At 45.1% G+C, this 27,587-nt stretch overlaps 1 pseudogene; it reads right to left on the reverse strand.

The window, feature by feature from the left end:
* Positions 1-22,241: 22,241 nt before the first annotated feature.
* Positions 22,242-23,433, reverse strand: LOC137619079 (uncharacterized; annotated as a pseudogene).
* Positions 23,434-27,587: the final 4,154 nt, after the last annotated feature.

Raw genomic sequence — 27,587 nt, forward strand, 5'->3', positions numbered from 1 at the left:
GCACACTGTCCATTGAGATGGTGAAGCCGGCGAATTCTACCTCGCGACAGCCAAACAAAAATTTGTCGGGATTGAGGGTGATGCCGTTTCTCCCGCAGACGTCGAGCCAAGTGACTGCCTGTTAGAAGCTTTCCTCAATAGTGTCGGCCCACAGTAATGTGTCATCAACGCATTTCGTCATGTCACGGACGTCGGATACTATCTCATCATATCGCCTTGAGTAGCCATCGCCTGACGCGGCATAGCCTTGTGGGGCGACACAGTATCGATATCTGCCCCAGGGTGTGATAAAGGTGGTCATGCGGCGGTCCTCCTTGTGCAGTGGTACACTGTGGTATCCATTCCAGGCATCGAACACTGTTTTTAGTTTCCCTGGTGGGACACAACGGGCCTGATGAAAGGGCGATTGGGTGTGGTGTGTTTCACGAGTGGCATGAGCATTGAGAGCCTGAAGGTCTACCGTCCTTCTAGGCTTCCCAGTCTTCTTGGCGCAGACTACCATTCTGTGGCACCATGTCACCGGCTCTCCTACGGGCACTGGCTCGATAACTCCCATTTTGACGTCTTGGTCCAGACCTGCTTTCACGGTTTCTTGCCAGTGTAACGCTACTGGAATGGGGGTGTGATGGGCAACGGGCTTAGCATCTGAGTCAACCATCAAGCGCATCGGTGGGCCCGCCATCATGGGGAGGGGCTGGTGGACGCACGTGTTGAATGTGCTGGAGGCATAAAGTTCCTTCAGGTATTGTTGAATGGCCTCCCTGTTACCTTCTGTGGCCGGCATGGGGATAGACGTAGGTTTAGGTGGGGGCGCCGTGCGCCGAGGACAATTGCATTGAGATGTCACGCCATTGTCACATGTATCATTTTGCGGTGTACAATTGTCTGTGGTTGCCGCACTGCACGACATCTCACCCAGTGTGGGGAAATCTTTGGAGATTATGCCCAGATCGACGCAGGCGCTGCGTGACAAGAACACTCTGTCGGTCGAATCTGTGACATACACTATTTGCCGAGATCCTGTTTGCGGATCTCCGGCGTGTGTTCCGCAGAATCGGACGATGGCTGCCCCTAAGATACGGATATCTTATTTATTCGCAGCCTTCATTCTCATCGAGACCGGGAGCAGGTCCGTGGTCGTCAGGCCCATCTGCTCGATAACGTTAACCCCGACCAGACAACTCTGGCAACCGGTGTCGGCCATGGCAGGGAGTGTTGCAAGTCTTGCGCGCTTGACCGGTCTGAATCCCAGGGCAAGGTAATCCCCTGCATGGATGCTGAGTCGGAGGTTTATGAACGGCTGCGGTTGGGAGTTCCGCCTGAGCCATCTGTCGCACATGTCATACAGGTGGTGATCTAGTGCTAGTAACTGTTCACCGTCGATCGTTCGGATATCTGACATGGCACACAACTCTACGAATGCTGCCGTCTGTTCATCGCATGCGTCTGCGTTGGCAGATTCAGCCGCCAATTTACTCCGGCACATTCGCTCTATGTGGTTATCGCGATTACATTTGCGGCACTTTCTATTGTAAGCCGGGCACTCAGTCTTCCCGATTCGCCAGGGCGCATTCTTGCCATGGCCCTTCTCACCACAGTACCCGCAAACAGCTTGTCTGCCACCGTCACTTGCATCCGTCTGACATGCATCACCCCTGTTTACCGCGTTTTGGCGCTTGATGCGGCGATAGGAGCTGGTGACAGCCTCCGCGCCATGACTGTAGGTGTCCAGCAATCGGGACGCAGACTGCTTACCAGACTCTTTCGCTTCGATGAACCTGATCGTTTCCTCCAGCGACATCTCCTGCCGCTGGTCGCTAAGTAGATCCAGCTGGATGTCCTGGTCAGCGATACCTCGTGCAAGCACATCTTTGATCACGTCGTCCGCAAAGTTTACGTTTAGTCCACATATGCACCTCCTGACATATTTGCACGTGTTTGCTTGGGCCTTCACGCGGGCATGAAATGCCCGTATCGGTTCCTCGCGGCCCTGTCGCATGTTTGAGAGAGCTGCCCGCGCCACCATTGCGTTCTTCCCGCGCACTGCGAGGGCTTTTATCGCACTAAGCACCGCATCCTTCGATTCGCCTACCAGGCTCCTCCCCGCGGCGCTGGTGATGTCCTTGCGTAGGCTCTCCTCACAACATTCAAGGAGCTGTACCACAACATCATCCCCTTGGAGCCCGGTTCCCTTGCGGTATTCGCCCCAACGAGTTAGGAAATAGTCCCACTCCCCACTCGTGCCGGCCGCTGATATCGTTGGGCGCTTAAGTTTTTCAACCTTGGTGCTTGGCGGGTGGTATTGAGCTACTGGGCCCTGGGCATGAGTCGTTGTGTGTGCGTTCAGGAGCGCTGCGGTAATGATGGGCTCTGTGGATGCCTCGGTTCGATAGGTGCATCCAGGCACTGGGCAACCAATGCTTTGTGCGGCCATTTTGCTGCTTATCACTGTGAATTACCTACTAGGGAATTACTGACAGAGTGAATCACTTTAATCACTGTAAACCATTTAGATACTACTGACCTTATGAGTCCTTTTTGCTGTATTCACGTTCTCCACAGGTTTGCGGGTTTGTTCATATCGTGGTGTAGGGACACAATCAGGTAGATCTAGTAACAGACTTAACTTTAATACACAGCAACACTGTTCTTGACAATTCCCGGTTGCATTAGATTCAAGTCCATTCACTTTTGTTATGGCCACGTTTAGTTTACCCTAGGCTGGCACTAGTCACCACATTATCACTCAGCTCGTTTCATCACTTACAATAATGTCTTTTAACGATGACTTCTCCCTCGGATCGTTTGTACATAAATAGGAACGATTTCCATTTGTATTTGGCATGTAAACAATGTACAAACGAGCTACAAGCGAGGGGTGTGCTATACAACGTTCACAGTGTCACACACAGGTGACGTTCATAAGTCATGGTTCTCTAGATATGATAATAAATCTAGCCCCTGTGGATCATATTTGGGCCAAATATTTATTTCCAAAGGCAGGGAAAGTGCAATAGTAATACCAATAGCTAAGGCAGGAAAATATCCCAATAAACCAAACAGTTACAGGTCAAATTCACAGACCAGATGTGTTTGAAAGTTACTGGAAAAAAAATGTCAATTTATTGAGTGCTTACATCGTAGTACCATTTTATCTACTCCACAATTTGGCTTACTAATAAAATGGTCCATAATGTATCATGTATCACTTGGAAAATGATATAGGTGGATGTTTTAAATAAAAGCAAATCACAGTAGCCCTAATTTTTGACAATCAGAAGGTATTACTACCTGGAGACATTCAATACTAAAGTCCTTATATCAAACTGTTTTTAGAATAGATTTTATTGATGGAAGAACGGGTTTACACATAGACAACATTTATTCAGAATATTTCATTTCAACCATGAATGTTGTGTGCTCCAAGGTAGTTTATTTTTAGTGGGACACTTTTTGCATTGGCAATTAATGACATAGTTGCTCAATTGCCTCGCGGAGTACAAATTAGCCTTTATGTGGATGACTTTGCTGTATACTTCACTTCAAATAATCATCATCGCATGCAAAGAATCTTTAATAATGCTACTGCAAAAATACATGTTTCCACTGCTGCTGTTAAGATTCAGACTTTCTACAGGAAAACTATCAATAGTATATGATAAAGTTTTGGGGACCTTTATTTGATACTCAGTTATATTAGAAAGCACATATATCTTACATCAAATCTAAATGAAGTTGTCCCATGCAGTATGGGGTGAAAAGCGATCAACTTTACTGATGACCTATAAAACATTAGAATTATTAAGAGCAGATTACGGTAGCCCAATATATGGATAAGGATTTGAAGGTACTTTAAAGTCTTTTCATCTAATACACACTCAAGGTGTGTGATTCTGCAGTGGAGACCTCAGATCTTCCTAAAATATGTTTTATCTGAGAGTTGGGAGCCACCTTTGTCCTTAAATTGAGATTTTGAAACAATGCAAATTGCAAAGGAGATCCTATCCACTAATTTTCTAAGAGTCACCATTTGTCAGAAATATACACCTGTACAGTAGTTCTATTCATAGTCATCATAAACAACAATGCCTGGGAACATATTTAAAGGAAAGTTCCTCTCTATGCTATATATACTCGTGGCTCTAAATCTTCAATGGGTGCTGGCTGTGCTGAAGTATCCTCCAACAATAGAAATCAACTCTCATTACCTAGTGATGCTTCAGCATTTACATCTAAACTATCCACACTTTTATTAGCAATTAGTATTATTAGAACAAAGGAAAATAGGGTGTATCTTAAGTTTGTCATTTATTCTGATTCGAGGAGTGCCATAGAAGCTTTTAAGCATTAGTATCTTTCTAGAAAAACGCAAGTCATGGGAGAGAGAGAGAGTGAAAAGGCGATTGCTGAAAGGACATAATTTTCGCCTTTTGTCATGAGAAGACCTACCCTGCAGGAAGGGAAAAATATCATCCCTTCTACTAAGAAATTTAAAGTCAAACTGGGGGAAAAGTTTCTGTAAGTTTGAGAGCCCTCTTCCCCATCATAAGGTTTCAATCAGGAAACATATTTCATGTTGAATGTGAGTGACTACATCAAGGCATTCTCTCATTAAGTAGGACCAAGGATGGTAAAATGGTGAAAGGTCAAATGGCAAAATTATATGAAAGGATCAAACAAACTAATCCGCATAAATCTCAAGAGTACAAATGATAAATATGCAACACGTAATGGTGATCCAAACAAAGTAAATAAATACCCGAGTTCTAGGAATTCAGAACATCCCAGGTAGCTTGGTTGCATAATTTCCTTAAGGTTGCTAATGATACTGTAAATTACATCCTAACACATCTCTGCCTAATTTAAGTCTGGGCTTTGAACATTCTACAACATGTCTGATACATACGGGTTAAACATAATACAACCAAATGACTTACGATGCTTGATTAGGTTGTAACTGAATTTATATTTTGAAATTTTAATATTCTAAGAGTCAAAGGTATACAGTATGGGAAGATATTCTAGAGTAGGATATAATTCTGGAAAGACTTCCCCATCAGAGATATTTAGATCCGAACCAGCACTCCCACACACATGCATCAGAAAACTACAATGATACAGTTCGTAATCCGTAACACATTAAGATGGATTAGTCTATACTGGCTTTGTCAGCACCAATACGACATCAGCGTTCAAGCACTAAACCTAGCATGGGATAATAGACCCCAGCTGAGAGGGCTGAACAATAATTAAAGTAAAGACAATGATACAAGAGTGTGAGGGGGAACAATACTGTATGAGTTAAGGTGTTCTATAACTTACATGTGTGGCTCACTTTAGGATGGGATAAGATGGATTGTTCATGTTCACTTCAGCAGCACATAAATATGTTTACAACCAAACCATATGAGACAATGTTACTCCAACTAAAAATTCTTATGGATAAAAGTTTGAAATGTAAATATTTTTATTTCTGCTGGGGCATGAATCTAAATGAGTATAAAACAACTAAACGAAATAATAAAACCTCATAATTCATTACAGACCCTGAATGCCAATTGTAGAATAAGTAGATTATCAGGAAAAGGAATTTGGTTAAAACCAATGATTAATTTAACCTATCTTATGCATTTATTCATAAAATTTACACAATCTTTGCAAGGCCAACTTAACTAGATTAGCATTGCTAAATGATGAAAAACTTGAGCTCATCAGCAAAGGGTTAAACAAAAAGTAAAATTAATTAAAGCAGGAATAACTTACAAAAGACAAATAGAAAATAAAAGGTTAGTCAAGACAGTATGTAAAATAAAAACAAGTAACCTTTTGGCACTAATTGACCATTAAAATTAGAAAAAAAAAAAGTGAAAATATAACATAGATAACCTTTAACAACAACTGACCATTAAGGTTACTGGAAAAAATAAATATAACACGAACAACCTTGTAATAGCAAAATATACTGAAAAAAATAGAAATAAAATCAATGACCATGAATGTTACCAATATTTCCGAATGTTTATAGCCAAATATGAAGTAAAATACTGAATGAAAATCACCTAGGTATTTATTGAGGCCTAGCTAAGCAGGAAATGTATTAAGAGAGATCTCTTGTCCAGGCTGATGCTCAAGTCCTTTGAAGTTCCAGAGGACAAGATCACCGGTTGTTAAGTCATCGTTAGACCCACATCCCAGTGACTTATGATCTTATTTCTCAGTGAAGACGTTAAATGGGAACCTTTCTACGGCCATTCCATAGGTTTAAGGCGTTCTTGAGGCCAAAGAATGCACAAGGATGTAGGTGGTCTCCTAGAATGGGACATATGAGCTAACGACCCTCGATCCACCTCATGGTATTGAGGCAATATTAAAGTAAATGGGAGGGAGAATATCGCTCCTCTCGGTACCATAGTTGAGAATAGAATGGGTAGTGAAAATGTTTCAGCGCGAGCGTGATGGCCATTGAATTGTTTGAACAAGACGTTAAGCAACAGCTGAGAGCGAGGAAAAGGAGCCCCACCTCTTTACCTGTTAAAGTGTCTTCACTAATGAGATTTTGGCCCAAGACTGATAGAGGTGGTTGAGGAGAAAAGTATAACCTTAAGGATTCCGGTTTGTATAGCAATGAAAAATACAAATTACCTTAAAGATTTGTTATTTGTTCTTATGCAAAATACAAACCATTGTCCTTTGGGTAGAGAGAATCAATGGTTGGTGGCTCAGAAGTCCCCCTAGAACTAAACTTGTAGGTTCTTTCCTTCCCTAGAAATGTCAATCTACATGGCCCTTTACGGGAGTGAAGGAGATGATTCCAGCATTCTTGTATCTGCCTATCATTAGGATGAATATTCTGGCAGGACCTTGCTTGTCCAAGAAGATAGGTACGTGGTCGGAGGAGGAGATAGCAGTTGGGAATAATGAACCTGGCATATGATGACCAATGGGTTGGAGAACTTCTCGAGTCTCTAAAGAATGAAGCTCAAAGGAGTAGTTTACCAGCATCAAATCAGACCCAGCGAGTAATGCTTCGACCATTTCATCCCTAAAAGAGTGAAAGAAAGAATTTCATTCCAGACTTACATCTATATGTTACTGTAGACAAGATGCTTACCTTCCCGTATGCCATGTGGGATCTGGGCTTGCTACACCACTACTTGAGAAGCCACCACAAGACCAAGCCAAAGATATCAAGGGACTTGTTGGTACTCCGGTAGAATAAAGGCAGTGCAGATAGTCTGGTGCATACACACCCAACCTTCAACACCTGGCCGACAGCAAAATTCCTCTTAAAAGCAAGTGAGGCCTCTCTTAACATCAGAAGTTCTGGTCCTAACTAATACCTAGACTCTCCCAGCAGTTGAGGCGTACGCATTATGGACCAATCCCAAAGTCCAAACGAGATCATGTTAGAGACACCTCTTTCTTGTTTCTGCCTGTGCTACGGAAGAGTCACCGACACTTGGATCTGAGGTGTCGTATCTTCTTCAGATAGCACTGCAAACCCTTTACAGGGCACAAAAGCACCCCCTCTCGGTAACAACCGATGCTTCACACAGAGAGGGGATGGAGTAGGGCTTGAACCTGAGGTCATCCCCCAGCAGAGTGGGAGACTAAAGTAGAGAGACCATATCACTTCCCTAACCTCTTTGTCAATTATAAGGCAGCAGAGACAGTCTTCAGAGTCAGAACCTTGACTGAGGCCTTCATAAATTCTTGGACCAGGTACTGCGAACAACAAGATTGCTAGAAGCTACTCCTGAACATAGGCAACTCATATGCAGAGAGAACTATCCCCTTCCTGCAAAAAACAATGCTCAAGTCCGAGGGGAGGGGAAGGATAGTTAATCTTGCAGGGAGCAGGAACCCAAGACCCACAGGCACAAGGCTGAGGATGAAACACAAGGGAAGGAGAGCAGGGGTAAATGGGTCATAGGAGATGCACGGGGAGCTTCCCCCTCACCACCGAAGCAACACGTCCTTTCGGCCAAGAGCCTCCAGGGAGGGGGAACCACTGCAGACATCACTGGAGACACTGAACATGCCCTTCACCAAAGGAGGCACTAGGACTGGGGAGATTAACTGAAAGACCTAAGGAGACCAAAACTTTCCTTAGGTCACACTCGTCATCAGTGGTAGCACAAATGGAGAAGAGTTTCCAACCTCTGATGGGGTGTGACGAACATTGGGGGAATGCCATACGCCACCAGAACCTGAAAGCTCGCCAACATAAATCCGAGGGCTCCTTGCTCCTGACACATACAACCCAAGGATCAAGCCAGGGGTCTAAGCACAGGAGTGGCGATAGCAGACACCCAATGCGTGGAAGGAAGAAGCAAAGTTCTTGCCTTCACATCAAAGCATACACCTGGCACAGCAAAGGAGGCCGCAATCTACACTTGGCACATGGAGATGATTGTGAACAACCATGCCCCTAGCAAGAGCACAGAGAAATGTGGATCAACAGCTGGTTCAACAGAAATAAAATGGATTTAAAGTTCATCCTCCCACAATCCATAGTGTTGCTTCATATTGTAACAATAAACTGCCAAGAAAAAAAAAATTAAAAGTTTCATTAAGGGTGCATAGGTATGCCTGTACACGATGCAGCTGAGAACATAAGTGAAGAGGCTTTGACAGGTAAAGGGGTGGGACTCCTCGCCCTTGCTCCCACCTGTCGTTTAACTGTGTTAAAACGATTCAACAGCTATCCAGCTTACGGTGAAAACATATTACTTACCTAAAGGACGATGGTTTGTATTTTGCGTAGGAACAAATGAGGCAACTCAACATCTGGCTGGTGTGATTCAGACAGGTGAAGGCAGAGATGTGTAGGACGTCTAGGTCTACGGAAACTTGATGTGCCATATTGGATCCAAAAATTGGGATTAATTTTTCTGTTGAAGCAGATGTTTTGAATGGTGACTATAAAGAATACAAGGAGTAATATTGGAGCTCCAAGGGAATATACCTACATATGAAACTCATCTATCATGTATATACAATAATTGTATAAAATGGAAGATAGGAAGAGGACCCTAAAATACCTGACTGACACAGAATTGGAGTTAAGAAGAGGGATGTAAATAAAATAGATATGCAGTAGGTTCTAATGTAAAATTTACATTCAAGATTAGTGAATAATTCATCCTAGAATATGATGCTTAAGAAAATAAATAGGAGCCATAGAATATTTCATACGTGTATCAAAGACAGCGCCATGGAAGTTTCATCTATGTGAGGTCACAAGCATTAAAGGGTAAGTGATAAAGGGTGGGATGGAAAACGAAAGGAGAGAAGCTAAAATAAATCATGCAAAGAATGGGAAAGATGAATAAATATAAAGCGTGAAAATGAGTATTCAAACTAAATGCACCCAGGCATATCCCTGCAGTTTTCAATTTATTCAGAAATGAGGAAAAGAAAGAATCAGTATCCATAATTGTTCCCATACTTACAAACCTTCCGTTATTTATGTGCATATTCTTTCAGCGGCAGCTAGAGGTAGCCATTAGACTTTGAATGTGAGGTTGCAACCCTGCCTAACCGCTTAGCGGATAGGCTGGGGATTACCCAGCCGCATCTCTATGTACTCTCACTGTGGTGAGACATCACTTTTTCTTTTGGCTCAGTAGAGATCGGATGCGTCTGCTCTCTAAAGAGTAGTTTATCAGCATCAAATCAAATCCAGTGAGTAATGATTCGACCATTTCATCCCTAAAATAGTGGCAGAAAGAATGAAGGTGGAAAGCCAATCATCCAGACTTACATCTCTACGTTCCTGTAGACAAGATGCTTCCTGTCCCGTATGCCATATGGGATCTGGGCTTGCTACACCCCTACTTGAGCAGCCACCATAAAACCAAGCACAAAGTCATCAAGGAACATGTGAGTACTCCTGTAAAATAAAGGCAGTGAAGGTAGTCTGGTGCATACACACCCAACCTTCAAAACCTGGCCGACTGCAAGATTCCTCTTGAAAGCAAGTAGGGCCTTGCTCTTAACTTCAGAAGTTCTAGTCCCAGCTAGTACCAAGACTCTCTCACCAGTTGATGCGTACACAATATGGATCAATCCCGAAGTCCAAACGAGATCATGTTTGAGACAACTCTTTCTTGTTTCTGCCTATGCTAAAGAAAAGTCGCTGACACTCAAATCTGAGGTGTCTGTTCTCCTTCAGATAGCACCGCAGAGCCTTCTCGGTTACACCCAATGCTTCACACAGAGGCGATGGAGAAGGGCTTGGACCTGAGGTCATGCCCCGACAGAGTGGGACATTGAAGTAGAGAGACCATATCACTTGTCTAACCTCTTTGTCAATCATAAGGCAGCAGAAACAATCTTCAGAGTCAGAACCTTAACTAAGGCCTTCTTAAATTCTTGGACGAGGTACTGAGAACAAGATTTTTAGAAACTACTCCTGAGCATAGGCAACTCATGTGAGGAGAGGTCTATCCCCTTCCTGCAAAAAACAATACTCAAGCTGAGGGGAGGTGATGGATAGTTAATCTTATGGGGAGCAGAAGCCACAGATCGACAGGCACAAGGGTCAGGGTGAAGCACAGGGGAAGGAGAGCAGGGGTAACTGCGTCATGGGAGATGCATAGGAAACTCTCTCCTCACCACCGGAACAACACGTCCTTTCGGCCAAGAGCCCCCGGGGAGACACTGAACATGCCCTTCACCAGACGAGGCACTAGGACTGGGGAGACTAACTGAAAGACTTGAGGAGACCAAAACCTTCCTTAGGTCACACTCATCATCAGTGGTAGCCCAAATGGAGATGAGCTTCCAACATTTGATGGGGTGTGACAAACATTGGAGGAACCCCATATGCTATCAGAACCTGAAAGCTCGGCAACGTAAATCCGAGGGCTCCTTGCTCCTGACACATACAACCCGAGGATCAAGCTAGGGGTCTAAGCACAGGAGTGGCGATAGCAGACACCCAATGCGTGGAAGGAAGAAGCAAAGTTCTTTCCTTCACCTTAAAACATATGCCTGGCACAGCAAAGGAGGCCGCAATCTACACTTGGCACATGGAGATGATTGTGAACAATCATGCCCCTAGCAACAGCGGGTTCAACAGAAATAAAACGGATTTAAAGTTCATCCTCATATTGTAACAATAAAGTGCCAAGAAAAAGAAAATTAAAAGTTTCATTAAGGGTGCATAGGTATGCCTGTAAACGATGCAGCCAAGAACATAAGTGAAGAGGCTTTGACAGGTAAAGGGGTGGGACTCCTCGCCCTTGCTCCCACGTGTCGTTTAACTGTTTGTCAAAACGATTCAACAGCCATCCAGCTTACGGTGAAAACATATTACTTACCTAAAGGACGATGGTTTGTATTTTGCATAGGAACAAATGAGACAACTCAACAAATGGCTGGTGTAATACATACAGGTGAAAGCAGAGATGTATAGAACGTCTAGGTCTATGGAAACTTGATGTGCCATATCGAATCCAAAAATTGGGATTAATTTTTCTGTTGAAGCAGAGGTTCTGAATGGTGACTATAAAGAAAACAAGAAGTAATCCTACAGCTCTAAGGGAATATACCTGCATATAAAACCCATCTATCATGTATATACAATAATTGTATAAAAATGAAAGATAGGAAGAGGACCCTAAAATACCTGACTGACACAGAATTGGAGTTAAGAAGAGGGATGTAAATAAAATAGATATGCATTAAGTTCTAATGTACAATTTACATTCAAGATAAGTGAATAATTCATCCTAGAATATGATGTTTAAGAAAACAAATAGGAGCCATAAAATATTTCATAAGTGTATCAAAGGCAGCGCCATGGAAGTTTCACCTATTTGACGTCACAAGTATTAAAGGGTGAGCGATAAAGGTTGGAATGGAAAACGAAAGGAGAGAAGCTAGAATAAATCATGCAAAGAATGGGAAAGATGAATAAATATAAAGCGTGAAAATTAGTATTCAAACTAAATGCACCCAGACATATCCCTGCAGTTTTCAATTTATTCAGAAATGAGGGAAAGAAAGAATCAATATCCACAATTGTTCCCATACTTATAAACCTTCCGTTATTTATGTGGATATTATTTCAGCGGCAGCTGGAGGTAGCCATTAGACTTTAATTGCGAGTTGGCAACCCTGCCTAACTGCTTAGCGGGTAGGCTGGGGTTTACCCAGCCGCCTCTCTATATACTTTCACTGCGGTGAGATGTCACTTTTTCTTTTGGCTCAGTAGAGATCAGACGTGTTCGCTCTCCTGACACTCATTGGACTTTTTCATTTTTGCTTTCTCTTTCCAGGTGTGCATGTTCTTTTGCGATCGCATTCACCATGCGAACGTGTCCAGAGTGAGAGGGTGCCGCAGGCGGGACCGACCCGCACTATTAGTGTCCTACATGCCGAGGGCATCGTTGCGAGCAGGGTTCGCCCTGCGCAAAGTGTAGGGAGTGGTCTGTCTCCCAGTGGGAGAAGTTTGGGCGGTGTAGGAAGAAGACTAAGCTCGATCGTTCTCCCTCAGGGGCGAGCGGTGTGTGTTCTTCTCGCACCCCAAATCTCTCTCAAAAGCTCCTTTTTGCGCGCGCTCTCACGAGGGACGTGCAAGAAGGAGCACAGATCGCTTATCTCCTTGGCAACCCCAGGGTACGGGTGGGAGGGTTGCTTCCCCAAGAGGAGCAACTTCTTCTCCAGCCACTGGCGAGCCTTTCTCCCTTTCAGATCTGTTTCTGATGTGGTTGTTCTTAAGGATTTTAGGACCCCCTTCATATGAGGAGCTGCTGTGCCTTCTTTAGCGTGGTGCCACGAGGGATCCTTCTCAGAACCCGTCGACATCTCATGTTCTGGAACTGTGCAAGGTCCATCTACCGCCTTCCCCTGGTCCTTCCACGCATGGACAAGGTGATTGTTAGTGTTCGCCTCGCCAACGACCCCATGCTGATGACGAATCCTCTTTCCATCCTGGGACCTTGTTGTCCCTTGACCCTCAACCCTCTGTTTCTTCCCACAGGAACCCTCTGGTTGCGGGTGACGATCTTCCGGGGATTAGCGCTCCTTCCACCAGCAAGGCTAAGGGACGATCATCGCCAACGCCTCGTCATTCTGGAACTTCTTCCCTGGATCGCTGTTCGCGATGATCGGAAGATTGTAATGATTGTAGGTCATCACTTTCAGAGTGTTCTTTGCCTGGAAGATGCTCATGCTCTAGAGCTTCGTGCTCATGAGACCGTAGGTCTGAACACTCTCTTTGGAGATGTTCCTCTTCATGAGGATGAGTGTCGCGATCGTGAAGAACATGATCACGAGCAAGGTCTAGACCTAGGTCCAGAGGCTCACGTTCTAGATCGTCACGATCTAGATCATGAGGACGGTACTCGCACTCTCGAGGACGATGCTCACAATCATGAGGGTGGCGTTCCCGCTCGTGAGGGTATCATTCAAGAGAACAACGTTCTCGTTCGCGAGGCCAACGCTCATGTTCGCCGTTGTCGAATGAGAGCTAGATGCTCGCGTTCACGAACATCACTATCACAAATCGGGCATTTGCGTTCAAGGAGTGGAAGTTCCTTGTCAACAGGTAGGGGTAATTGTACGCGCACTCCATCAGCACTTAGCCCCTCTACCAAACCTTCCAAACAACCTCAGACCAAACCTGATAGTGAGCTGGACCACTCCTCAGACAGGCATCCAGCTAAACCCTCAGTGCCTTTCACAGCCTGGGGAGTTTTAGCTAAGTGCTCACCTACGCGACGTTTGGAGACGCGTCTCGTTGTGGCGCGTTCTCCTTCTAGAGTAGTTCCTACTCAGAGTTCTCCTCTGCCAACTTCGTCAGATGTAGGTGCTCCTCTGGGGCAGCAGGAAGGCGCTAAGCCTTCCTCTTCCTCTATGGCTCCTAGTGCTCCTGTTGCGAGCACTTCTGCTTGTGAAATGCATGTTGAAGTGTGAAGTTTGCGATTTTTTGCGTGAATCTCGCGATTTCACGAGCAAATCGGCGAATTTCACAATAATTCGCGAGTTGATGTGTCGGAATCGCGAGCTAGTGCGGATCCAACACATTTCTGTCGCCCTTCTGCATCTTCCACTTCCAGCGGAAGACCGACACCTTTCCTAGAAGGGTTCAAGGAGCTTCTTAATAAGTTCGCAAATGTGCCTATTAGCCCGGACCTTCCTCCGCGTCTAAAGGAATGTGTTCCTCTGCCTCAGAAGCTATCTCCTCCTTTGACTGGCAATCCTTCAGGGGTTACACCCAAAATACACTCTTCTAGGAACCTCCAGGGTGTACCTAGGGATTCAGAGCTTCCTCCATGGGCATCGGCCTTCATGTCCAATATCATGAAGGCTCTGAAGTTGGCACCTCTACCGCCACAATCCCAGACTGTTCTAGTTAGCGTTACCCCTAGAATTGCCCTGAAACCCCCGTCGAGCGTGTCAGTTGGGAGTCGAGACCCCAGAAGGAGATCAACGGCATATCAAGCTCGCAAATCACCTCCACCCCGATTGCGTGCTGAAGGCCAAGCCACTTCTGACTCTTATATGGGGAACTTGCCTTTCACGCCAGTAAAGGTAAAGGAGGTCATCACTAAGAAGCAGAAGAGAAGGATGAGAGGTGTAACACCCCTCCCGCTACCATCCTCCATCCTAGAACAAGTAGGGACATAGGCTTGCCCAGGGAGATTGCGATCCATCCCTTCAACCCTCAAGACATTGAGGTAGTGGCTCTGGATCAGCGTCCGGTTTCTGTTCCTTTTCCAGAGGAGGAGCTTCCAGCTCCTACTGCCAAGCTTCGCGTAAGTCCTTGAAGACCTCGCAGGTTCCCCCTCCTAAGATCATAGAGGAACGCCACGGGCGTAGGGAATCAAAGGACACTAAGACGAAACCGAAGAACGCCATTGCACGGGAAGCTAAGGAGGCTGAGGGACAGACGCGGTCCCCAGTGGCAGGCCCATCCACGGTTTCAGTTGACGACCCTGACCTACCCCAGGCTCGGAGGATGAGAATCTTCCAAAGGCGGCCAGTCCGAACTATAATTCCAAACAGGAGAGACGTAAATCGGAATATACCTTTTGGCAAATCCTCGCCTGTATGAGGGCCGTCAGCAGGCTGTCCACTCCTAGTTCCACCATCCAGGAAGGAAAGGATATGGTTCTCGACGAAATATTCGAGACCCAGAAGCCTTCCTGGTCCAGTACGGCTTTGCCCTGGTCCAAAGGTCTGACAGCTGCCAAAAGGAAAGCTATCTCTCAGATAGCTGGAACTTCTAGTTCCTGAAGGGCAGGTTCCTCCTCTCAGTCTCTTCCACTTCCTTTTGTATCAGAAAGTAAGTATTACCAGATCGAAGGAACCACATTCCACCATGACCCGTGACCCTTCAGTAGAATCCCTAATGAAGGGAGTTCCCACACAAACCCTCTCCTCTCTGAAGGCCTCACTATCGGCAGTTGAGCTCCTAAAAATAGAGAGAGGCGTGAAGTATGCCATGCATGCTGGTCTGTGGCTGGATCTATGGTTGGGATCCTTAGGTTTCATGGTTCGCTTCCACAATCTGTCGAAGGCGTCGGCCAAGAAGATGTTGGTGTCCTTCCTGTTGTCAGGTACCCGGTCTCTTGAGTTTCTGTCACACCACGTTGTCAACCTGTGGGTAAACGCTATACTCAAGAGAAGGGATACTGTCATAGGTCGGTTCCACAAGCAGGTGCCGAAAATGGAGGTCTCTCGGTTGAGGAATTCCACTCTCGAGGGTTCTTCTCTCTTTGTTCTGGGGGGAGATAGAGAGGACTGCTGAGCGATGGAGGAAATCGTCCACCTTCCTCTACTCGCCAGTCAACTTCCAGGTCCTCGGGACCTTCAAAGTTGTCTAAGCGGCCCTTTCAGTCTAAGGGACAAAAAGGGTCCAACTCCTTCAGAGGAAAGAAGGGAGGAAAGGGAGGTGGCCGAGGTAGTCCAGCCCAGTAGGAATGACATTCCTCATCACCTACCACTTGTGGGAGGATGCCTACAGTGCCGTTGGCAGAGGTGGCAGCCTCATGGGGCAGATCCCTAGACGGTCGATGTAATCGCCCTAGGGTATTGCGTTCCGTTCATTCAATCTCTCCCTCCTCTGACTCGGGATCCAGTGCATCTAGGCTTCTATGCAAAGGGATCCGCAAAGGAGATGCCCTCAGTGCCGAAGTCCAAACCATGCTGCAGAGGAGTGCTCTCCAAGAGGTAGTGGACAGGTCTCCAGGCTTTTACAATCGTATCTTTCTGGAGGATGGAGACCAGTCATCGATCTCTCCCCTCTGAACAAGTTCATCCAACAGACTCAGTTCAGAATGGAGACAGCAGACACGGTCATCCAAGCGCTACATCCAAGGGACTTCATGTGCACACTAGATCTGAAGGATGCATACTTCCAGATCCCAATACATCCGTCTTCAAGGAAGTATCTAAGATTCATTTATGAGGGAAAGACATACCTGTTCAAGGTTCTATGCTTTGGTCCCCTGACATCCCCTCAGGTTTTTACTAGAGTGTTTGCCCTAGTGTCATCTTGGGCTCATAGGAACGGCATCTGTCTTCTCAGATATCTGTTCGACTAGCTGATCCTAGCAGACTCGGAGACAACCGTTCCTTGCTACCGAAATTTGCTTCTTGAGTTTTGTCAGGATCTGGGGGTATAAGACAAAAAGAGTACACACACTGAAGGAAGTGATCGCACCCTTCCTCAGGAAAAAAGTTCTTCCAGCCTCTCGTTGGTTGAGTCTGTTAGGCCATTTGACCTCTCTTATCTGTCTTATTCCAAACGCCCACCTCAGGATAAGATCCCTGCAGTGGCAGCTGAAGTCCGTGTGAAACGAACACTCCGACCCACCAGACACCCGAGTTCCCATAACTCAGAATCAGGTGACGGATTTGAGTTGGTGGATAATAGACGAAAACCTTTGGCAAGGCCAGAATCTTCTCGTTTCTCCTCTGGATTTGATGCTCTTTATAGATGTGTCAAAAGAAGGGTGGGGGCTCATCTGCTGCACCATCCGATCTCTGGATTTTGGTCAGAGTCAGGAAGGTACCAGCACATAAATCTTCTAGAGATGAGAGCAGCCTACCTGGCTCGCTATAAGTTCCAACAGTTGCAGGCAGGTCACTCTGTGGTGTTGATGAGCGACAACACCACAGTAGTGGCTTACATAAATAAACAGGGCGGTATTTTTTCGCAGCCTCTATGCTATCTTGCAGTAAAGATCCTCAGATGGTCAAAAGAACATTTGGTGGCTCTGTCAGCTTGATTCATTTCCAGCAAGAGGAATGTGCTCACAGACAATCTGAGCAGAGCGACTCAGATAGTAGGCTCTGAATAGTCTTTGAATCATCAAATAGCCAACAAAGTCCTGACTTTGTGGGATTCCCCGACTGTAGACCTGTTCGCAACATCTCTGAACAGCAAGCTTCCACTGTACTGTTCTCCAGTCGCGGACCCTCAGGTTCTACGGCAAGATGCCTTCAAGCTGAAAGGAGTCGACATTTCCTCCTCGTTGGAGCTTACATAAATAAACAGGGCGGTATTTTTTCGCAGCCTCTATGCCATCTTGCAGTAAAGATCCTCAGATGGTCAAAAGAACATTTGGTGGCTCTGTCAGCTTGATTCATTTCCAGCAAGAGGAATGTGCTCACAGACAATCTGAGCAGAGCGACTCAGATAGTAGGCTCTGAATAGTCTTTGAATCATCAAATAGCCAACAAAGTCCTGACTTTGTGGGATTCCCCGACTGTAAACCTGTTCGCAACATCTCTGAACAGCAAGCTTCCACTGTACTGTTCTCCAGTCGCGGACCCTCAGGTTCTACGGCAAGATGCCTTCAAGCTGAAAGGAGTCGACATTTCCTCCTTGTTGGAGCTTTCTTTACTCATACAGAGTTATGAGATAACTTGTCCCCAGTCAGAGATCAGGCCACCTCCTTGGAACATGGTTCGCATCTTAAGATCCTTGAAAGGACCTCCCTACGAACTTGGAAGACGGTGTTCCTCCTCGCTTTAGCCTCGGCAAAGAGAGTCAGTGAACTTCATGCCCTCTCGTATGACATCGCCCATTCAAGGGATGGGGAGAAGTGACGCTCAGCTTCGTCCCTGAGTTTATTGCTAAGGCTCAAAATTTGGGGGTGCTGGACCATAGATTCGGGCCCTTTCAGATTGTGAGTCTTCATTCTGTAACCAACGACCAAGACCAGTTGTTACTTTGCCCAGTGAGGAGTTTGAGATACTATCTTAAACACACTGCAGCAACACGGCCCAGACTAACATCTCTGTTTGTTAGCTCAGGGAGAGTAAAGAGGAGGATCACCAAAAATACAGTTTTTTCCTGTATTTGCCAAGTGATCAAAAGAGCCTTGGCCCTGGATCTTCCTCAGGCTTGTCGACCTAGAGCCCACGATGTAAGGGGAATCAGTATTTCCCTGGCGTTTAAACGCAACTTCTCCGTGTTGCAGGTTCTCCAAGTGGGCGTGTGGAAAAGACAAACCATATTCACAGCCCATTACGTCAAAGACGTGACCCACAGGAGACTCAATACATTTAATATTGGTCCTGTGGTGGCTGCTCAACAAGTGGTTTAAGATACCTCAAGCTACGTGATGGACAAGTAGCAGTTGGTCGAGGGCATTGGTTACCCGGGTTAAGACTGGGATGAATGAGAAGAACGTCTGGCTTTTTTTTTCTTCATCTTCCCCTCCCTTGGAGTACAGCACCATGGGTCCTGCAAGCTGGCTTCAACCTCTGCAGGTAATTATCACTTCCCTTGTGTAGCCTAGTATAGGTTATAAAATTGTTATAGTTTCTATGTCCCCATTACTTTCTACGATGAAGCAATGGGATGCGTCTTGTTGTTTTTCCTATACCATATAAACTCACAGACATTCATACAAATAACCTCTATTTAACTATATTGCACAGGCCACGAGTATACTCACTTTGTATATTTCAGTGAGGTGTCAAAGTTTTCCCTAGACCACAGTCATATACTGTACTAAGTAAAACTGGGTCATTGTCCATACCAGATCTAGGATTTCCACCCACCTAAGAGTGAGTCATCCACATAAATAACGGAAGGTTTGTTAGTACAGGAACAAATGACAAATTCGGAGATAATTTGTATTTTTCCATAACTAATATAAACCTGGAGATATGTAAATTGGCGCGCCATCACCTGTCCCCCAGAAGTCCTGCCTGCAATAAAAAGTGACGTCTTTCACCACTTTGAAAGTATATATAGAGGCGGCTGAGTAACCCCCAGCCTACCCGCTAAGCGGTTAGGCAGGGTTGCCACCTTGCAATTAAAGTCTAATGGCTACCTCCAGCTGTCGCTGAAAGAATTCCCACATGTTGGGTTTGCAATGAGACAGCGTCCTGGTGACCAGACTTTATTGCAAGATACTCAAGAGCCGACTGACTCGCAACAGTGTATGCAGATGCATGCTCGGCAGCGCATGGCCGGAAAACATATCATACATCCCCCCCTCAAGAATATACTTATACATGGCAAAAATGAAAGGGGGAAAATACCGGAACATATCGTACATCCCCCCCTCAAGAACATACTTATATATGGCAAAAATGAAAGGGGGAAATGTCTCTAAATCAATGAGATATGAGAAAAGAAAAGAAAATTAAAGCTGACTTTTCGATACATACAAAAAAAAAATAAAGCTGACTTTTCGATACATACATGAAAACAAAATAAATACATAAATTCTCTGAAAAGAAATATCAGTTCCTGATGCAATTACATATAACAGATAATAACATCATTCTGCAGTCTTTGAGCCACTTGGGTTTACCGGCGGCCCTTCTCGACCTACTAACGACGTTGGGCTCCTGTATGGGGTGTATTACCTGTTCTGTCGGGGTATGGCTTGCGGAGGTCCAGTGCTGAGACACGGGCGTGCCAGAGGGCGGAGCAATGACTCTCAGGTGCCGTCTATTCATTTTTGATAGCCTGCCGCTCCCGTTGAGCTTGACGGTGTACTGACGATGGGGCTTTGTTTCCGTCACTATGCCCGTTCTATCCCACAGCTTGGTTTTGTATACGTACATGGGTACCTACTTCGATGGGCGGCAGTCATCTGGTAGTGCCAGGGATGCGCATCAACTCCTGCAACCTTGCCACTTGTAACTCCCTTCGACGTATCGTCTGCCTCCAATGTCTATCTACTAACAGGTGTCTCCTGGCTGTCGGTACCCCATCGCGCAGCTGGCGACTCGTTGCAAGCTGAGACGGCGACTTGTTAATCTCTCTGAGAGGCGTGTTGAGATACTGAAGTATTGCCAGGGCCGTTTTGTCCAACTCAAGGGCTCCACCCTTTAAAGTGTTTTCTCGGAGTAGCCTTTTTGCCGATTTGACAGCTGCTTCTGCCCTGCCGTTAGACTGGGGATACTGGGCCGACGACAACCGGACCTTGACTCCCCATCTCCTGAAGAAGGCCTCCATCTCCTCTCTGGCCAAGTTCGTACCTCCGTCAGTTGATATTTGTTCCGGGGCTCCCCAACGCGAGAAATATGATCGAAGGTGATTGCTGATTTTGTTAGACGTGGCACCATTGGGGAAATGAGCTACTTCTAACCAACCTGTTAGTCTATCTGCATATACCATGTTCACACTGCCTTCTATCTGGAACATATCTGCGACGACTTGCTGGAAAGGGTATTTCGCAGGGGGCGTGTGCATCATTTCTTCAGGAGTCAGTGAGGGGGAGTGTTCATCGCATGAAGTGCATTGGGCACGGCGATGCTGAAGGTCCCCTTCTATTCCCGGCCAATAGACCGACTGCCTGTCTCTTCTAAGCATAGAGTCGAGGCCTTGGTGTCCTGTGTGTAGGTTAGCGGCTACCTGGCGGCGTAAATCCTCGGGGATGACCAAACGAACACATCCTTGGTCCACTGAGTATGTCACCAGATCCTGGTTGATGGCTAGCCGATCCCGAACGCTGAAGAAGGGACGAAGGCAGGCAAGTTCTTGCGATTTCTGTTGGGGCCAGTCGCCCGCTACAACCCTGGCAAGCAAGAGCTGATATGCAGGGTCGTTAGATGCTGCACTCCTGACGCAGTCTTCATCCAATACGATGATGTCCGGTTCCAAGGCGGCCACGGTTGCACATGCCACTGCCACTTGAATGTCGTCCTCCAAATCCACGTCAGAAGCTTCGTGGGATGCTCGCATGGTCGGGTACCTTGAAAGAAAATCCGCAGCGGTGTTCCTTTTTCCGGGCAGGTATTTCATGTGGAACTTGAACTGGAGTGTCTTCTCTTTCAGGTTGAATAATCTTGGGTTGATGACGTCCTTGAGGGCTCTGTCACCCAGCAGTTTGACGAGTGGACGGTGGTCCGTGATGATGGTGAGATTAGGACACCCAAGTAGGAACAACCTGGCCTTCCGCAAGCACCAGGTAACTGCCAGGGCTTCTCCTTCTACGGGGGCATACCCAGCTTCAGAGGGGGTGAGGTGTCGACTACCACATAGAGCAAGGCGCCAGCCGCCCTTGCAACAAAAGGGGCTGTTAGCTGACTGAAAAACGCAATACTGCTGAAGGACTACGAAACCGATGCCTTTCTTGCTCCAATCCGTCATTATCGTCGTAGGGCGTGTCTTGTCGTAAAAAGCCAAGCCATCCTTTTTCTAATTGACAGATGACCTCCTGTGCCTGCCGGAGTTTGTCACGTAGCTGGCTATCCCAGTAGACGTTTTTTTCCGGTGGGTTTTCTGAGGAGGTCCTAAAGGGCTCCATGATGGGCGTCGTTGCAAAAAAGGGAGCTAATTGATTCACGAATCCAAACCACGACCTAATATCCGTGATGGAGGGCTTCTCTGGCATATGGAAGTTACGAATGGCGTCTAGTCGTTCGTCTGCGGGCTTGTATGACTCCCAGGTGATAACCGGCGAAAGTAACCTCTCTCTTGCAGAATTTAAACTTCTCGGGCTGAAGTTTGTCGATGAGAAATGCCGTAATAACCATTCCTCAAGTCTTGGTATATTCTCCTCCACAGGCCGGATGGGTAAGTTGGTTGGCTTCATTGTCTTAGGGGAGTTGAGGCCATGCGACTTCTTCGTTAAACACATCAGCTGATGCAACGAGATGGTAGGGGTGAGGGAAGCCAGGCGGTACTATTCCCTGTTCCTTACAAGCATTCAGCGATACACAGAAGTTTTGGCCGTCGGCACAAAGTAAACCTCCTGCTTCGTGCGTCACCCACCTATATCAATGAAGCATGCCGTTGATCCGAGACATCTCACTCAGATATTAGCTACGTCCCTCAGACCTGTTCGCGGGTGCAACTCCAGGGGATTTATTTGCAGGCTTGAAAGAATCGTGGGTCCTGAAACGCAGATCTGTGCTCCTGTATCTGCTACGACGAGTGTCGATACTGAATTCCCGTTCCTATGGGAAACACAAGCCTTGATTGTAGGGTGGGGGGGGGAGAGGTGTGTGTCTGCAACAATCACTAAACTCGAGGCATGTGGCGCTTTCTTCATACTTCTGCAGCATTTCTGAAAGTGTCCTACCTTTTGGCACCTGTGGCACGTCATACCTTTTGCTGGACACGACGCTCGACCAAACGGATGGCGCCCCCCACAATTTCCGCAACGCTTTGCATTGAAGTTGCCGCGCAACACCGCGACGTCTGGCTCTACGTCATCACTGCCTGTGACGTCATCACTCAAGGCACCAGCAGACTCCCTCTCACCGATAGCGACGCTTGGGACACTTTCAACGTCTTGGCGTGCAGCTTCGAAAATGCAACACAGTGCCTGAAGGGCATCTACACTTTTAAATGTATCACATGCCTGAAAAACGTGCCTTTTTAATACAGGGTCACTAAAGCCTACCATTATTTTCCGCAACAGCATGTATTCTATCAAGCATTCCCCGCATTTAGGACACTGAAAATCACAGTCAGTGGCCTTCTGGGCACACCTCGAAAAATAGTCGCTCACTGACTCCTCGCGCCCTTGTGCGAGGGCAAAGAATTCAAACCACTGCACACTGCACTGCCTGATTCGACGACCGCAACACAATATTCCCGATGGCGTCCAGAGCCGCGTCTGGGGCGAGGGCGTTCCATTTGGCATCTGAATACCGAGCGTCCAGCGCACGTTGCAACGCCTGCACACAGTTGAGCCTAATGTGCAGGACAACATCCTGCGGCGGGAATTTGTTAAGGTGGATCCAACACGTCATCGAACGTCTCCAAGATCTGAACGCTGCCGAGGACATTACCGCATCGCACTTCTCAGGGGCAGCAGAGACAGGAACTTTACTGGCACGTGCTCCGGAACCGGGAAGTGCATCCTGAAGGGAACGGATGGCACGTTGCTGGTCTGCAATTAACATCTGCGCTTGCATCACAGCCTGTGACAAGGCCCTTGGCATCGCAGGTGAGGCACACCTCGGCGTGGCCTGGGGTGGTCGACGTATCAGGGGCATGGCTTGGTTCTCATCCTACTCATTGCGCCATGTTGGGTTTGCAATGAAACAGCATCCTGGTGACCAGACTTTATTGCAAGATACTCAAGAGCCGAGTGACTCGCATCAACGTATGCAGATGCATGCTCGGCAGCGCATGGCCGGAAAACATATCGTACACCACATAAATAACTCCAGATTTGTATCAGTTATAGAAAATGCAAATTACCCCCTAATTTGTCATATTTTAGAGGCAGCATGAGCAAGTCTATACTTCATGCAGTCAAAGTTAAAAGTGCTGACTGATTGGCAGGGGTTTCCTCGCACCACTTTCTGGCAGTAATAACTACCTTATTAGGTTTTAATAGCCATTCCAGCCTCGCTGATGTCGTACTTTCATTCAGGAACAATGGTTTGTATTCGTGCAGGTAGAAATGGAAGCCTGGTAGTTGAATCGGTGGAACTTCAAAAGTTCAAACTTGCCTTAAATGTTTTAAGGAACAGGCTGACTAAATCTATTTTCATAATTTATACATGAAAGATTTATTTTAATGTTACTGTTCTTACATATTTAATTTTAATTGTTCATTATTTTTATTATAGTTTATTTATTTCATATGTTCTTCCTTCACTGGGCTATTTTTCCTTGTTGGAGCCCTTGGGCATAGCTTAGTTAGAAGTGATAATGATAATAAATGTGTCATTTGGGCCACAAATGAGGGCTTCTTGTGATTGGTGGGTTTGTGATGGAACAATTTTTGTTTTTCATTGTTTTAGTAGTAGTTTATACGACCAAAATTATTTACTGGTACACTTAGCATGCTTCAGAATGTCTAGTTCTATCTTATGATTATGATGTAATTAAGATGAAAAGCATAATTCAATGACTGAAGAGCAAAAAACAAAATTTGCATCTATACTTTTTCTCCATTTGTGAGCCCCTTCCTACTTTCATCTCCATCTTATTTTCTAGTTTCAAAATAACCTTCCTCTCTGACCAATCTATGTTTTACAATTTTCTCTTTCTTGTGGATTTAAAAGTATTGTCATCCTAACTTTGCAGCATCTAATGTTTACTTAGACATAGCTTCTTATGTTGTATATTTTTTATGCATTTCTTGATTAGTTCAGTTGTTTCCCTCTTTTCTGTCCTAACAATACTTCATCTCTTTACTTTCTAGCTCTTCCCAATCCTGCTGGGCATCAAAATCCTCTAGCCTGTTTTAATAAGTGTTATCCAGAACATCTCTTATATAACAGTTTCCTTCAACCTGAAAATGGCCGCAGTATCAATGTGGTCTCTTTCCAGAATACATCTTTCCTTCCAGTCACAACAGGTGGTAATTTGCTTATACAGTACAAATACTTGTTCTTTCCTCTTTAATCCATTCTTCAGATATCTCTAAACATATCCAAGAGATCTTCCGTTGGTTATGTTATTGATATCAGGTCACCTACATCAGAAGCTCATAGAAACTTTCCTCTGCCTAATCATGAAAAAAAAAATGTGTTCTTAGATAATCCCCGATGGATGCTGCTATTAATTTCAAATAATCGAATATGCCATCTTTTATTGGCATAACGTTTGTTATGGTATTATTTTTCTTGTACCATTCTATCTTTATGGTGTCCCTTCAATAAATATTAAGCTTACATAGTTAGATGCACTCACTGCTTACGGATAAATAACTACCTTCTGTAATGTATTTAGATACTTTAAGTTTCTCCGCATTTCTTTCAAAATATTTTATGCTAATTTCTTAATTATGTTTTGGTAATTTGAGTTTGTACTTATGTTATTGCAACATACTGTAATACATTTTCCTTGGTATATTTCTTACATAATACTATACTGTCTTAACCTCAAGTTATTCAGCATCAATGATCACAATCTGCATGATGTTGGTTGACAAAAATAATCAATCTCTATTGTAGCTCAAACTCAAACTCTAGTGTTTATATTTAGTTTGACCAACTTTTTATTGATAGTTTCTCCAAAGTCTTTTTTTTTTAGTTTAATGTGCTGTGTGGTCTATAAGGATTTTCCAATCAAAGGCTAGAACAGGGAATCCAATATGACATAATAACCAAAGAAATATTGTCTATAGGGCAAGGTTATCAATGTACAAAGCACCATACTCAGCGTGTATAAAGGAGACCCTCAAGTTCAGGAACTATTGAACTTGACAAAGCACCTCCAATGCTGAAATCGTCTGGCTATTGATGACATGTCAACATAGAGATCCATCACTATAGCTGGTGACAATGTTACCTGTGCACCCACTTGCGAACAGCCACCATCTTATTGCTAGTCGCCAAACCAAGCACATATGTGTTGATCTGTTTACAAGTGAAGTGAGGAATCTTCGTCTGTGCTTAAGTTCAATAATAGGATTCAAAGAACTTGCAGGTTTTCATCAAATATTTCTCCCTAAGAAATGGGATGTTCAAGTAGGCACCAATCATTTGGGCGACAATTTTCAATGGTTCCAGACCATCTTAGAATAGAAGAATTTATACCCAACAGACTTTCTTTAACCTAAGCATCTGTCATGTCCTCTTTAGAAGTGGGAGCTATGGGGGCATCAAAGCCAACCACTTCGACAATAGCAAAGTTACTCTGTAAGCATACTTATGAGGCTTTATAGAACTTTTTCAAAGCTAAGTTTGAGGTGAGGTGCCACGTCCTGGCTGCCTGTAATTTGGAGAAGGCAGAGGTAGAGGAAATTATATGCATAGATCCTAAATGTAAATCCCTTTTCCCCCAAGCTCTAGTGCACAAAGCCAAAGCCAATGTAGAGGTAATGGCCACATCACTCCTAGAAAAATAGAGGGAATGTTTTCGGCCCTTCCTATAAAAAGAAGAGATCTTCCTTTCACAAGGCTTTGGCATATAATAGAAACCAGCAGAAGTCTCAGAAGTAACCATCAAAGAGACCAGTTACATACTCCCATCTCAAGCCTTGTTCTATACCTAAGTTCCCTCGAGAGGAACAGAAGCAGAAAGGCAGTTGAAGTCCCAGATCCCGGTTACATCAGGATTTTTTCTTCAAAGGATATGCGACTGCAAACACTCCAGGGGAAACAAAGGGCCTGGTCAGTCTCTTAGAGCAAAGGCCCTTACCAATGAAAGACTTCAGATTGGAGACCGTTTCCTTCATTTTCAAGAACTTTAGTCTTCAAAGGTCCAAGTTGGTTATGGTTTTCAAAACTTCATCCACATCACTGTTTGTACCAGACCAGAACCCTGGAACTCGACTCCTTTGTGAACAAGATGCTGAAAAAAGGAGTCATAGAAAAGCAGCATATTGAAGAAAGACTCCCTTGAGAGAAGAGTGAACCTCAACCTGTCTTGTCTCAACATTCATATCAGATGCGACACATTCAAAATGACAACCATCATGCACATACAACAATTACTACACCTAGGTTCTTGGGCCTATACTATAGATATAAATGACGCCTATTGGCACGTTCCTACTGAACTCCACTTTGGACGTTACTTAGGGTTACACTCAGGATGGGTGTATACAGGTTCAAAGTAATGCTTTTTGTCCTCAATATTGCCCCAAGAGTGTTCACAAAACTAGCAAAATCAGTAAGGAAACTCCTGTGCTTACAGGGAATTCAGAGCCCAACTTATTTATATGACTGTCTGATTTGGGAAGAAACAAAGGAATTATGCCTCAGTTATTACTTGTTATTATTATTACTTGCTAAGCTGCAACCATAGTTGGAAAAGCAGGATACTATAAGCCCAAGGGCCTCAACAGGGAAAATAGCCCAGTGAGCAAAGGAAACAAGCAAAAATAAAATATTTTAAGAGCGGTAACAACATTAGAATAAATATTTCCTATATAAACTATAAAAACTTTAACAAAGCAAGAAGAGAAATTAGATAGAATGGTGTGCCCGAGTGTACCCTTAAGCATGAGAACTCTAACCCAAGACAGTAGAAGACCATGATACAGAGGCTATGGCACTACCCAAGTCTAGAGACCGCGGCTTGATTTCGGAGTGTCCTTCTCCTAGAAGAGCTGCTTACCATAGCTAAAAGAGTCTCTTCTACCCATACCAAGAGGAAAGTAGCCACTGAACAATAATAGTGCAGTAGTTAACCGCTTGGGTGAAGAAGTATTGTTTGGTAATCTCACTGTTATCAGGTGTATGAGGAC

This window comes from Palaemon carinicauda, chromosome 25 (genome assembly GCF_036898095.1).
Source record: "Palaemon carinicauda isolate YSFRI2023 chromosome 25, ASM3689809v2, whole genome shotgun sequence".
In the NCBI taxonomy this organism is placed as follows: Eukaryota; Metazoa; Arthropoda; class Malacostraca; order Decapoda; family Palaemonidae; genus Palaemon; species Palaemon carinicauda.